The sequence below is a fragment of the Numenius arquata genome, chromosome 1 (assembly GCF_964106895.1).
Source record: "Numenius arquata chromosome 1, bNumArq3.hap1.1, whole genome shotgun sequence".
Classification (NCBI taxonomy): Eukaryota; Metazoa; Chordata; class Aves; order Charadriiformes; family Scolopacidae; genus Numenius; species Numenius arquata.
The window spans coordinates 18,676,511-18,688,936 of NC_133576.1; positions in this window are offsets into that span (position 1 = coordinate 18,676,511).

Consider the following 12,426-nt stretch of genomic DNA (forward strand, 5'->3'; position numbering starts at 1 on the left):
TCAGATAATCTATTTTAATTTACTCATAAAGACAACCACAGAAAATCCATTAATGTAATTACTACTTCATAATCAGCAGCTTTAGCTGAAAGTTTTCAGTGATGGAGATAGCCATTACTATCTGTAGTAAGTTGTTCCAACAGTTAATTGCTGTCTTTAGTACTTTTTAAAAGACTATTTCTAATGTGAATGTGCCCAGTTTAACTTGCCAGATATTAGAAACTATTGTGCCTTTGCTAAACTGAGGGAGACCCTTTTTCTAACACAAATCTCACATAATTTGGTTTAGACCACAGCGGGGTGGGCTGGTGGTTGGGGGCGGGGGGCGGGGAGTGGATAGTGTTGCAAAAAACCCCAAGACAAAACAACAAAAGCTGCTGATATAATATCATATTTGTCCTATTTCAATTTCTCTGTATTTCTGGAAAGACAGTTTGTTGTTTTTATAGAGAGAAAAGTAATTTACAGTAATTAGCAGAGACTTGTTGACCAAACTCTTTGAGGCTTGGGTAGCTTTTTATAAAAATGGAGTTGTTATCCAATAATGTAATATGCAAAATGTTTTTCTTACATTAGTTAAAATATCTGTCTTGGTTTGTTTTTGTGGTGAACCCGATAAGATGATGTGCCTCGTGGAACTTTTCCTCATCTGAAAATTATTAGGTACGAAAGGGTGATCCCACACCAGTTGAGTTAGCGAACATAGTTCCCACAGTCATCTGTATGAGTCATAACTGAGCTTGCTATAGATTGAATACATTTGTCTCCATCATTCATTAAATGATGTAAATACCTGTTCCTCCTTGGTAAAGCAAAACAGAGAGTCACAGGTGAAAAATAGTGTCTAAAACCAGGCTTATTCATTTGCAGATCTGACACAGGGCTGCTTTATGAATGGTTTTTAGGGGAGGTGAAAACTTGAGTCAGGCTGCCCAAATATTTCTAGTAGGGAGAGGACTGACTGCATTTGTGAAAACATCCCCGTCCTGGTTTGTTTGAAAGAAGTATACAGGTATCTAGGAACATGCGGAAGCCATAACTCGTGGCCTCACAAGTTTCGAGAAGCAGGTCAGGTAGAAGTTGGGTGAATGTGCATGAAGGTTACACTATACTTTTTGAAGGGCAGGATGTTAGATGAGAGGGAAGGGCCAATGGATTGAAAACATAAATTACATATGGTGGGCAGGGGCTTCTGGCACTCGAAATACCAAGTTTTAAGTGGAGCAGTGAATTAAGAAGACACTTTCTACTTTGGACGAAGGAGCTCTGGCCAGATACATAATGGGGATCTCACATGTGTTAAGTGCAACTGAATTACTAAAAGAATAGTGACTCTGCTAATAAAATCACTTCTATTAGGGTTGCCAATTACATGTGTTTAAATGCTCTTTTGAACAGGGGTCAGGTTTCTGCAGGTAAGCACAGTGTACTGAAATGTTCTCAGGTCTGTGATCCAGATTGGAGGGCAGATGGGAAAGAAACTGAGGAAGACTTTAAGCTTAGCTTTAAAACCAGTAGAATTTAATAACTCTAAAGAGGTGAAAACAATTTCTGGGTTCCTGTCTTTAGAAGAAATAAATGATGTATCCAACTGGAGCTATGCGCACCAGTGCTTGGGATAAATTCTGATGATATTTGAGAAACAGGTCTTGGCAAGGGAACCTGGAAGTAAATCACATTTCCCTCTTCATTTGGCGGGTGGCATTTCTTACTCTTGATATCTCTTAGGCTCCACAAATATGCCAGAAGCAGCAGCCTTACCCTGTTAAGCTACTCATCTCTTCAGGTGGAGGAGACATAGGTGGGAGTATCGTGATAAACTAGGAAATGTTCCAAGTGTGGCAAATTGGTCCTTCCTCAGGTTATTCTCAGGTTTTATTTCAGTGCCACTTGACCTTTCCCATGCCTTTCAGGAAGAAAGAGGTAGGATGGAGGTGGAAGAGGCAGCAGAGAGCAGCTCTGCACAGTCATCAGTGGCTGGACTGGCTGTTTGATACACTGGTGGTTTCAGAATTCTATCATGGCTCTTTGCCATAATGTTGCTTTTGAAAAGTTTTTACAACTTTTCAGTTATTCACTAGTTAGTTAACTCTTTTCCAGTCTTTAAAAGAATATGTACAATTAGGAAGCACATCCTTGAGATAGTGAAATTGAAGATGTAAGGCAGAAAACTTGTTCATTTAAGTGGCTTATCTTGTGAAGAAGGTAAGCTAATTATTGTTGGCAAACTGACAAGGGTTGCTGGCCAGCCAGATTTCAAATGCTGGTGTTACATTTATAACCTCTGCTTTTGTGGACTTCTTGGTGTAGTGTGAAAAGTACTCTGTGCTAGAGCAGGATCCACACCAGTCCTTGTAACCAAGAAATGCCGTTTAGCAATAGCTCAAATGTTTTGTAAGTTCACTTGCAATCCCCTGCTAAAAGGGGAAATCTTTGGAATGATAGGATGGTGATTGTTATAGATACATAGTATCCTAGCCTGAGCAGGCATCAGGTGCTCTGTTTACATCCTGGACTGCCTTGCTTATGTTTAGACTCAAAGCCTCTGAGGTGCATTTATCAAACTTGCTTGTTTTGCTTAAACAAAAGAAAAAAGGGCTTGCTTCAGTGTAATTTCAACCATGAATGAATGGGGAGAGGCCTCGTGTTCCTGCCAGCACTGTACTTCCCATCAAGAGGAAAGAAAGGCTGCATGATGTCCATTACAGGTACTGTTCAGAGTGGGTAAGGCAATATCTGCTCTTGTGACTGTTTTCCCCTCAGCGTTTTAATCCCTTGTCTCTTGAGTCAGGCTGAGGTCTGCCTCTGAATTTCACTGAATTTTCACTGAATTTCACTGAATTTTTAGAGTTGGAAGGGACCATAAAGATCATCTAGTCCAACTCCCCTGCCGAAGCAGGATTGCCCAGAGCATGTCAGAGCATGTTACTCAGGACTGCATCCAGGCGGGTCTTGAAAATCTCCAAAGAAGGGGACTCCACGACCTCCCTGGGCAGCCTGTTCCAGGGCTCTGTCACCCTCACCGTAAAGAAGTTTCTTCTCATATTTGAGTGGAACCTCCTATGTTCCAGCTTGTGCCCGTTGCCCCTCGTCCTGTCACTGGCAACCACTGAAAAGAGTCTGGCTCCCTCCTCCTTCAACCCACCCTTTAGATACTTATAAGCAGATACTTATAAGCTCTATTCAGTCAATTTTATTATTCTTAACAGGTGGTAATATCTCTCTGCTCAGCAGCTGTGTTAAGGGACAGACATAGTTTTAGTGTTTTTTTTTTAAATGTGTTTTAGCACACGGATTTTATTCTACACTTTTACCTTATGAAGGGGAATTAGTGAACTGGATTGATCAGTGTGATTACAGGCTGCTTTATGTAGCAGATACTTCTGATTTATTTTTTCCTCTCTAAATTGTAGTGAGTAAAAATAATGATCCAGTTAATTCAAATGTTAATTGCAAATGAATGTGAAGGCAAAAGTTCAGCATGGAACCTGTACTGGATGATTCATTTGGTGCACACGAGCTGCACGTTCAGCAGGTGTGTATTCTGCACAGGCTTGCATTGATTCTGGAGCCCGTGACTCGCCAGGAGGTGAGTACTGGCCCTGTACTCACAGTTACTCTCTCACTTGCAGAGTCAAACCCTGCTTCTGGGTGTCAGGGGCTGCACAGCTGTGTCAATGCCATGGGATGGAGTAAGGCCTGTGGGGCTTCTCTCCTTCCCCCCCCCTCCTTCCACCCTCTCCTAGACACCGACTGGTGGGTTACATATTGTCATTGCAGCACTACAGCTAGTGTGGCTGGAGCCATGAAACGAGTGGCCAGGACGGCTGCTCCCAGTCAGCCTCACCGTTGTTTCCTGCTGCCTCCTAGGCTGTGGGTCCCACTCTGGTAGCACCCTGCACGTGCTTTGTAACTCGACAAAGCAATAGCAGAGCCTTGGCAATGCTTTTGCTGTCCATTTGTGTTGCTGCACCTTGATATTGCTGAGCAGCTTGTTTCACTACACGTGAACAAACTCCCACACAGACTTGCTCTGGTGGGAACACTGATTAAAACCACTAACAGTTAGTGGGAAACCACTGAGTAACCCCCTCTCTGGATAATTATGTTTGCTTCCACAAATGAAGGCAGAGCAGCGAGTGGGGGAGAACAGCAGCCCCTGCAGAATGAGCTGTCGAGATGTCAGGTTGCAAGGAAGAGACATAGCTTTATTCCCTGTTTCCAGTCACCCAGGCTTCAAAAGCCAGTCAATGTGTTATGTGGCAGGAATTGATCCCTGGGGCAAGCACATATCTATTCTTGGCCCGGTGCACGCTGTGGCAATTAGTGCATAACATAGACTCTATAGTCCAAACTAGGAAGGACTTTGTCATCCTAAGGAAATCTGCTTTGATACTGAGCCTGCAACAAGATCACAAGTGGACAGAGTGAAAACTTAAGCACTCACATACTTTCCTCTTGTTCAGATCACTGCTGCAGCAGGAATGGGCTTTTAGCTTTGGTGACACTTTGATGTTCACAGCACAGTCAGCTGGGAAAATCTTTTATCAGTGCTTGCAGAGGACTGCACTGGTACACTGCTCAGTTAAGAACCTCTCTCTTGGAGCCTTTATTAAGTTAATTGCACTTAATAAAGGTGTTTCCAGTCTGTCAGGCCAAATCTGTGGGTGTGTGGTTTGTGCCTTGGCTCTTAAATTAGTTAAACTCAGATATGTTTTGAGTTTGATTCTTTTTCAGTCACTACTCTGATTTTAATCCTTTAGAATAAGAATTGCCATAAGATCATGATGGTCCTTTGTCTTTTCTTAGTATTTTTCATATCTGCAAGTTCTTTAAGCGTATTACGTTCTCTCCAGCCTGAACAAACTACATTCCCTCAGACTTTCCCTACAGGGCAAGTGCTCCAGCCTCTGACAATCTTGGTGGCGCTCCACCAGCCTTGTTTCAGTTTATTAATGTCTTCCTTCTTCTGGGGGGACCAAAATAGGGCACAGTAGATGCATTTTGAAAAGTGGTGTGTAGTAGGGGATTATTGCTTCCCTCAATCTACTGGCCATGCTCCTGTTCATGCAGCCCAGGACACTGCTGACCTTGCTTCCTGGGCCCACTGCTGGCTCCTGTACAGCCCTGCTGTCCACCAAGATTCCCAAGTTCTTACCAGCCGAGCGGCTCCTCAACCAGTCAGTCCCCAGGCAGTATCATTACAGGGGTTATTCCTACCCAGGTACAGGACTTTGCAGTTGTGTTTCCTGAATTTCATGAGCTTCCTTTCAGCCCATTCCTCCAGCCTGCCTAGGTCCCTCTGAATGGTAGCCCTGCTCTTAAATGTATCAACCGATCCCACTAATTTGCTGTCATCTGCATACTTGACAAGAGTCCACTCTGTCACCTTCTCCAGGTCATTGATAAAGGCATTAAACAGGACAGGTCCCAAGCAGATTCCTTCAGTACTCCATTTGGCACTGGTAGACAATGACCGACTAGCCACTACTCTCTGAACTCAGCCAACCAACAAAATTTTTTCCACCTAGCTGTTCACCCATCCAAACCATAATGTTCTAACTGGGGTAGAAGAATTCTATGGAGACCATGTGGAAACCTTGCTGAAGTTGAGGTGAATGATGCATTCTGTGCACTTGATCATAGATTCAGTCATTTTATTAAGTTAGTCAAGCAACATTTTACCTTTGGTAAATCCATGCTTGCTTTTCCCAGTCATCACCACCTTCTCTGTGCACCCAGAAAAGTGTTCCAAGAGCACTTGCTGTGTGATTGCTCCAAATGCTACAGAGCACTTGGGATTCAACCCAGGAGGCTGAATGTTACCACCTGCAAGTAGGTATGAAGCTCACGGTTGAAGTCTGTTTCACATTCACCAGTCGTCACACTGGCCTGCACTGGCTACCATTCCTCCATTTGTTTAACTGAAAGAGATTGTTGCTGTCACTTCAAGGTTCGTGTTCTGCTGATTGAGTACAATAGGGACAATGATGATGCTACGCAGTGAAGGTTGTTTCATTTGTTTATTTTTAATCAGGAAGTTACATCAGAAATCCAATCCTGACAGAAAGCTAATGTTACAAAGTAGTGCACTGAGAAGGTATGCTCAAACATGGTGTGTTGTTTTTTTTTTGGAAAGGCTCTTATTTTCCATGGAGCCTTGTTTTATAAAGCACAGGATGAACAATGAACTAGGGTAGTTTCAAGCAATGGATAGAAAGGAGGTTAGTACCTAGTGGAGCCCTGTCTCCTTTACCAAAAAAGTTACAGTTTTCAGTGAATGAGGCAGGGAAGTGGTTTAAGAGATGATGGTGGTGTGATTAAGCAGTTGATTCTGGTCTGCTGTCTTATACAGTGCTTCTGGGTCAGCCTCTTGCTGGACATGACTGGGTTGAACTGACAAAATTAATGGAGGTCATGCTCTGTAGCTTAATTCTTAAACTTCTCCCCGAATCCTGTCTACTCAAGCCAAAGCCTTAATCCTTGGCATCATTGCTGGTACAGCTTTCCACCTCTGTGGGTGTCTGATATTATTCTGACCTTGCCTGCTTCTTTAGGACTCCTTGGTGCTGTAACCTCTGTGCTGTTCTGTGACCATAATTCTTGCTACTCCCTGGGTGGGTGGGCATCTGCCTTCTCTTGTTCCTGACTTCAGCATGCCTTGACCTCAACTCTTCTGCTTCTGTCCAGCCAGCCTGGCATAACCCTAAACTGTGACCATGTGGGAGCTGTGTCAGAACTACCCCTGCTGTGTTTCTGGTTCTGAGCGCCAGTGCTCTCCATCCTGGGGTGGGGGTGGTTAAGCCAAACTTCTCTTTGGTGGCTATTGCCTTCTCAATTTCCCTTTACCTGGGATAGGGCACATGGGACCTCTGGTTACAGTAATGAAAGTATACACTGACTAAGAGTCTAGAAAATGAGTTCTTGTTTTGGTAAATGTCAAACTTGCTGTTCCTCCGGGTAAATCTTAAGCAAATAAATCTTGATGCTCAATATATTGAGTGTGCTCTGCTGCTGTCATCATACTGAAGAGAAAAAATACTAGCATTAAGAGGAAGTAAAGAATCTTAAGCAACAGCAAAACCTTATGCTAATATTTTTGCACTTACCTCATAATTAAAAATAAACCGAAATCTGTGTGCTTCAGTAGCTTTTTTGGTCTGTTCTGTTTTGGATTGGAGTTGTGCAAAAATGTCACTGGTATATTCTGATTTGCACAGACGTGAATCCAGCATGAGGGCCTTCTACGGTTAATAGAGCAAGCAAGATAGTTGTGTCCTCAGAGGGCATCCCTCTTATGTACTTCCTCAGCTGTTTGTTCATATGATTTGTAGAGGTTTGCTCTGATGCTGCAGAGGCTATTTGCTATTCTCATTGTTTTATGAGTTTTGTGGTGGAAGAAATCTGGAGAGAGACTTGTACCCTGCTTCTTATTCCTGTTTCTATGATTGACTGGGTTAATTCTGCTTATAGGTGCGTTGAGGCTGCCAGTAGTCTCTTTTAAGGTGGGTATGGAGATCACTTGTCTCTGCCTGCCTGCAAACAAAGAAGCTGAACTTTACTGCTGTTTGTGCTGTCTGGAAACAGCTTACCCCTGTGAGAAATACCTCTGTAATGATTACCAGGCAGTGAATATACAACACAATAGCTAATGGTGTCTGTATCTGTTGATTCAATGTGGTAAAAACAGTTCAGCCTCTCAGAGAGTTGTCTCACAAACAGTTCCCATTTGAATTGCTGAAGCAAACATTGAAATTGGTATATTTTATAGAGAATTGTAAATTTTGTGGTGTAAGCTTCTCCTCATTTGTTTCATTGTGTACATGGTTCTCTTTCCTTTGAAATTTTAGTTTCCTAACTCAGAAGCTCTTGGAAACCTCTTTTCATCTCTAATATTCACCTTTCAATACTTTCCTCAGCATTGCTAGAGCAGAGTCCTTCACCTCCTAAGTTCTGCTATAACTCTTGTATTTGTTACAGTTAGTGCTTCTGTTTCTCTGCTATTTCTAAAGCTGCTAGGGACAGTAGGAAAGGTATCCATGGAGGAAAATAATAAACAACAATTTTTTTCCTCTGTTGATTTTTGCAAGGTATCCTTGACTAAGTATTTGCTAAGATGTAGCAACGAAAGGCAGGATTAGCAAAGGAGCCTTTGGGTAGGCTTTTCTTCGGGGAAAAAAAAAATAAAATGTATCCTTCCAGCTTGGCTGAAATGTCTCCTCTGCCTTCCTAGACTTTAGACCATGCTTTATCTGCATTTTACTGTAATTGGGTGACTTGGCTGGCCAGGATTTCTTCCAGTGAAATATAGATGTGGGGTAGTAGCATACAGAGAACATGCGGACTGTGAGGGTTGTGCGGAGAGCTTTGTAAACAAGTTGTTTTCTCCCATTTTATTCATTCAGTCATTTGAAGAGTTATGCTACTTTAAAATCAAGGAGATAGAGAGATGTGCCTGTGAGATAAAGCACACCACTTAACGTCATGTGTCCACTCTTTTTGAGGTGGCAGAAGCTGTTCAGATGTGGTGGTGGTGGTCAGGTTTCGTTGATATCCCAACAGGAAGGTTGGGGAGATGAGTTAGCTACGACTTGTGCATCTCCCGGACAACAGGATCCGGCGTCTTGTTGCGTGCTGAGTCCCACTCACTCAAGACAAGCCTGTGCAATCCTCAACTGAAGGATTATTTACTGATATTGTAGCATCTGCCTTGAGTAAGCGACACCTATTGTACTTCAGTAGCTTAAGTACAAAGTTGCAGTTTGCAAACTACACTGTGGTAACTGCCCACCTTCACCTGTTTCCAGGATTGGGTAAGACACCTGATGTGGGGTAGCTGCCAAAAGATAACTAAAATGTAAATCTACACGCAGCTTAGTGCACAACTTCCTCCCGGAGCATCGTGAGGACAAACACCTGCTTTTCAGAGTGCACGTCTCCTGCTATGCTGGAACAATACTTGTGTGTCTTTTAGAGCATCTTCCTCACAGTGAGTCCCAAAGGGAGGGAATGTTTAGCATTTTGGGTTGGATAATGACAGAAGAGCCGGAGGGAGGCAGAATTAGGATCAACAAGCAAGAATGCAAAGAGGTTTTGCAGGTGAAAGCTGAAAACATGTCAAGCCCACATAATTTTCCTGAATCCAGACTGCAGTTGTCTTACGGATGTACTGCAGCACCTGGACACATCATCAAGGTGGATTATAGCCCTGGAGAACAGTGCTTTGAAGTTTGTTTATTTTACTGACTAGGGAGTAAGGCGTAACACCAGTAAGCTGGCAAATATTATGATTATTACACAGCTATGATCAGATTTTAACAGTTGTGCTATTTTATTTCTGAACCAGCATATTTCCAAGTCAATACAAGCCAGCACGAGGGACTTACGAGCTGCTGCTGTTAGCTTATGGTAACATTAGTAGATTTACTGAGGCGTCACATAATGGGAATCATTCAGGTTAGTACACTTAGTGCTGTGGTGCCAGTGATGTTGGTGTGAGCTTAGAAACTGCTCATATTAGCATTGGTGATAGCACTGACTGTATGAGGCGGTTTCTTGGAGTAGAGTTGGGGAAAATACTGCTTTTGCAGTTGTCACACTTCATATCTAGCAGTAGGGAGAAGGCACATAGTGATATTAAAGATCAACAGTGAAAAATAAAAATGCATGGCATATCAAGAATTTATATATCTGTACATAAAGAGATGACCTGAAATTCTTGACCTTATCTCTTGCCTTCTGTTAAAAGGCAATTCTGTTAATGTGAAGCTGCTGTCCTGCGGTTTCCAACGACAGCTTAATACCTCTTTCCTATTGGGACTGGCTCATCCTGTGAATGGTGGGAGAAATCAGAGCCCTGCAGCTCACATCCATCTTGGTATTTTATATCATGTCTGTCAATCATTAGAGTATTGAACAAGGCCATTTCACATCACCCAGATGAATTCTGAGAAAACGACTTTGTGCTGCAGAGTAATATCATGTTTTGCTTTTGTAATGCTGTACATTGTACTGCAATATGATGAAATTCTTTTTTTTTTATAATATGGCACCATTATTTGCTTTTTTCCATGGACAAAGGCCAAGCAGATGCCCTTTGTTGCCTGTGTAATAAACTTGGTGGTGGCAAGAAGGAGTAAGTCGCTTTTTCAGGGGTACTGGCTGAGCAGTTAAAAAGCCTGCAACAAGTGCAAATAGATATGTTTCCTTTCATATTAAATACTCTTATTCTCTGTAGAAAAGAGGTAAACCAACTTAGGAAACTGTTTGTGGTTTTCAAGTGAACAGAACCTTTTTGACTAAAAATCCATATGTGTCTGTACTTAGAAAGTCTTCATGCTCAGGCCTATCCTCCCAAAATTAGCCCTGGAGTAATCCCTTTCAAAGTGGGGATCCCCCCAGCTTGGAGGAAAGGCCAGAAAGCCACTGCTGGAGTTAGAGCTGTTGAAAGCAACTGTCAAATACCAACAAGTGACAAGAAAAGAAAAAAACCACTTTCGCTTCAGTGACCTCCTGGTCTGGGATCCTTAGGGTCTGGCTCCCCTCTGCTTGCAGGCAGGTATGGGTAATAAATAAATCGTACAGAGCAGCGATTCCTTGTATGACACTGAGGGTGTTACAAGGCAGTGAGGCCCGAACAATCTGCTCCACTGGCATCTGAAGGGATGCATTTGAAGGCTGTAATTTCAGACTTCATAATATCCTTATCGGCCAAGGCAAGCATGGGTTCCTTGACAAATCTCACTCAATGAACACAGATTTATGGTTAATTAGAGATTTCATTTGGATTTTTGACCATCTGCTATCCATTATCTGCCAGATGCATGCTTTGTATCTTTATTAATAACAAGTCATGACTTGTTGACATGCTTGTGTGCAGGACAGGCTGTGGTCTGCCTAGGCTCATTTTGTGCCCTCAGTAGCAGACCTAGGAGTTGCTGCTCTTGTTGCTGCGCTTGTTCCACAAGCAGGTGGGTCCAGGCACTGCCTTGCATCCTTCTTTCAGAGCTCAGGCCTGGCCATGGTTTTTCAGGCCAGGTTGCCTGAGGGCAAGCGGGATGTAGCATCGCTGTTAGGCTAGTGTTGTTTTGGAGTTGCTGCTGTGCCACAGATTAAAAACAAAACAAAGCTCCAGTAGCTCTTTGACTGTTCTGTTTCAGATTGAATTCCTGTAACTCTCTCTTGCCTCTCTTGGTTTTCTCTGCTTTACTTTCTTGTGGCTCAAGACCTGTGAAGTTATCAAAAGAAGCAAAGAAAGTTCTTTCATTCTCAGAAGGCATCTCTGTATCCATTACAAAGTTCAGTTAACTGTTTACATATGAGATTTAAGCAGTTTTGCTTTGTGCTGGCCTCATTTTTCAAATGATTTACTGAGCATCCAAGCTCCCTTAACTTTACAGGAAGCTGGGGAAGATGACATCTCAAAACTGTCAGACCAGTAATCCCCTTGTACTCAGAATGAAGGGGTGGTCACTGATGGTGACCTTCAAGTGCTGAGACATTAGACTCCAATGACATTTTAGACATGTTGGAATGTCCTGCATGGTATCTGGCTCCCACTCTGTGAAGACCAGTGTTTCCTGTAGGTCATGTGATAGATGTCTTGCTTATACTGGTTTAGTATAAGTCTGTGCTGAAATGTCTGAACTGCTCACTAGCTCTTTGTTCATAAGATTTTGGTTCAGTGGCTGAAGGCAAGCATGAGCAGATACTGGGAATACTGGGTTTCAGCTCAGTGAAGGGTACTTCTGCCATATATATATATTTATCCTTGCAAGGTCATGAGGCAGTATAGGAAGGGCTACGTACAGTAATGTCAGAGGATGCAGAAAGCACTCATTATTTACCTTGAAACAGAGAATGGGAGATGAATTATGTGCCAAACACTGATGACATGAAAAAGCATGAAGAGCATTCTGACAGTCATCTTGTTCTCCCCTCTCATATTTATTCATTCATTTCAGGGCCAATTAGAATGCCTTTGGCCTCTTTAACCTGCAAGTCTGTAATGTGTTGTGGAGGACCTTCAGGAGCAAGGAGATACTTAAAGCAGAATGACAACAAATTTTCAGTGAATAAACTGTTACTGCATGTGCCCTGACACAGAGAGTCAACTCACAGAAATTTCTATCATGTTACCAGGTATGGTTGTAGCAAAGAAGCTTGCTAGAGTCATCACTGGACTACACAGAGCAAGTCACTGCTAAACCCCGAGCTCTTTAGAATATAAGCAGAGGGCCTCAGGGACTTTGGGTAATAACCTCTGTTTTGGTTTGGTTTATTACGTTAGTTTGCCCTACCTAGAAAGGCAGTGGATGACACACATGCAAGCTTATTGCATTTCACATTTTTCTCATATTCTTGAAGTCCTCTACAAGGATGGCAGGGGGGAAACAGTACGGTGCAGAAACCTGTTAATATCATCCG